This window comes from Octopus bimaculoides, chromosome 9 (genome assembly GCF_001194135.2).
Source record: "Octopus bimaculoides isolate UCB-OBI-ISO-001 chromosome 9, ASM119413v2, whole genome shotgun sequence".
NCBI classification, from domain to species: Eukaryota; Metazoa; Mollusca; class Cephalopoda; order Octopoda; family Octopodidae; genus Octopus; species Octopus bimaculoides.
In genome coordinates, this window is record NC_068989.1 from 71,362,851 (window position 1) to 71,365,854 (window position 3,004).

Consider the following 3,004-nt stretch of genomic DNA (forward strand, 5'->3'; position numbering starts at 1 on the left):
ATATATATTATATATATATATATATATATAAATTTAGATTCAGGTGAATATGGTACTTAAGTTTAGGCACCAGAATTTAGTATGGTATTATCCATACAATTTCAAAATAATGTGATTAAAATCAAAATAAGCAACAAGGATATGCAAACCTCTCATGGAGGTCAATTTTCCTCCTTTTTTTACTTGGCCTGTCTCTCTTGTTATCCTGTCTCTCTCCCCCTTTCTTTTTGTCTCAAATCAAAATAGAGAATTTACATTAAGACACAAGTGCACATGTACACACACATACCATTACATATTTAAGCATATATATATATATACTAATGAATGCACAGTTACACTTATGAGCACACACACACACACATATGAATACAAATATGCATATACACATGCACACATGTGCATATGCATGAGTGCACACACATATATATACAAGTGCACATACTCCCCTCTCTCTTTCTCTCTTTTTCTTTGAATCAATTGTGTGGCACGATGAGAATCAAAAGGAATCAACTACAGCATCCCTTTCTCAAGAAACAGAGAAGGAGTTAAGCAAAGAATGAACAGCTTCTTCTCAATTAAAGAAAAATAACCCACAAGAATTGATACAATATTGAAAGATCCAAGAACACACCAATATACAAAACAGAACCAAAAGTAACAAAGAAGGTAAAGAAGAATTTGAAGGATCAAGAATTATTAGTGACAAGAGTTATGGAGTCAAAAAGCAAAACAAATGAGACAAGATGTCTGTATGTTGTCTGGCATCATGTCATATCTTGCCAAAGTAGATTTGGTTCCACTAAACTCGAGTTCTATTTAGTAACAACAAACAATGCCATATGATAGATTTTGGTTGTAATGAGCTGACCATATTTATAAATAAAAGTCTTCACCTGCAAAATATTCAGATCAACAGAGTTGTTCTGTATTGAGAAACGTGTTACAGGAAATAACAATGACAACAACAAAATCAACAGCAGGATGACTAGAATGCCTGGAGTGCTTGTAATAAGCTTCAAAACATCTGGTAATTGAATATTTCAATCTCAACAAAGCTGGTCTTTTTCAATTGCTTCTGTAGAGTGTATTCTTTGCTATGGAGTTAAAGCCTGAATTCTGAAGGAAGACCTTCAAAACCACCTTGATGATGGAGACAGCAGGGTTTACATAAGAGACGAAATCATCTCAAGGTGCAAGCACAAGACCAAAGACATTTATGAATACACTTCACCTATTTCTATGCTATTACTGTTCAATGTAGGGTAGGCTTTGCTGGCTGCTACTACAGTGCTGAACAGCAGACCATTGGATACTATAGTTTGGACACTTTCACACTTTTAACAGAGGATGAAGATCTTTCAATCTCATTCATGTCATTGGCTGAGGCACAAAATATGAAATTCTAGATTTATGAATGTTAATGAGGACAGATTCATGACACAGAATTCTCATACATATGTACATACATAGGCACAGGTATGGCTGTGTGTTAAGAAGCTTGCTTCTGAACCATATGTTTCTGAGTTCAACCCCACTGCATGGCACCTTGGGCAAGTGTCTTCTACTATAGCCAGAGGCTGCCTAAAGCTTTGTGAGTGGATTTGGTAGATGGAAACTGAAAGAAGCCTGTTGTATGTATATATATACATGTATATATTTATGTGTATGTGTCTGTGTTTATCCCCCCCCCCCATCATCGCTTGACAACTGATGGTTGTGTTTTTATATCCCCATAACTTAGCAGTTTGACAAAAGAGACCAATAGAATAAGTACTAGGCATTAAAAAATAAGTCCTGGGGTTGATTTGTTTTCAACTGAAAACCCTTTAAGGTGGTGCTCCAGCATGACTGCAGTCTAATGACTGAAACAAGTAAAAGTAGAGTGAGGGGAAAAATAAAGTTATTTCTACAAAATTCCACATGGCAAATAAAAAAAAATTTCTTTTAAAATAAAACAACATAATTAAGAAGAATAAATAATAAATAAAAAGGGATCATTGGGTGGTGGTGGGGAAACAGTTATTTCTGGATTTATTATACAAAGCACCAAAGCTATTTTTCCAGTGTTTATTTCAAACTTTTAAAGCAATTTTTGGTCAACAAGGAATAAATAAGCAATGATTTAGGTCTTACTGACTTGGACTAACTAAAAAAAAACAAAACAAAACAAAAAAACCTTAAACCCAAACAAATAAACACAAACATTGCTAATACATAAATTAATGAAAAATAAATTAAAAACTAAAATAAAATCAAAAACAGCCTTACTTTTAGATTTATTTTCCAATGTTTTACTAAAACTGCTTTAAATACAAATTGGTCTTCATTAGAAACTGAAGAATCTTAACCAATTCCCAAAGCCGAAACATGAAAATAAACTTCGGTTACTTAGTGATAAAAGAATTCCATTCAGTCAAGAGCCACGTGATGAAATAACAAAGTAGTGAATTATTATTATTATTATTATTATTATTATTATTGAGTGAAAGAGCAGTGCATGCCATCAATGTGACACTGGGGTAAAATATACGATGCCCAGTATACCCATCATGACTACCCATCTGATAAGGGTACACGAAGCTCATGCATCACAACCATATGTGTGTGACATGGTGATTTCATATCAAGATAAACAGTGCATGACCTCGCAGGTGGGGCCCAGTTAGGATTTTCTTCAGGTTGAGTAGCCCCTCCTGCTCAAAAGGTCCCTGAATAAGGATTGTTTAAGGATGTTGAATGAAACACCCATTATCATTATTATTATTATTAAGGCAACATGCTGGTAGAATCGTTACCATGCCAGGTGAAATGCTTAGCAGTATTTCATCTGCCGCTATATTCTGAGTTCAAATTCCACCAAGGTTGACTTTGTCTTTCATCCTTTCAGGGTGTACTGGGGTTGATGTAATCGACTATCTCCCTCCCCCAAAATTGCAGCCCTTGTGGTAAAATTTCAAACCATTATTATTATTATTTTGTGGTTAATAAATCAAATACCAGT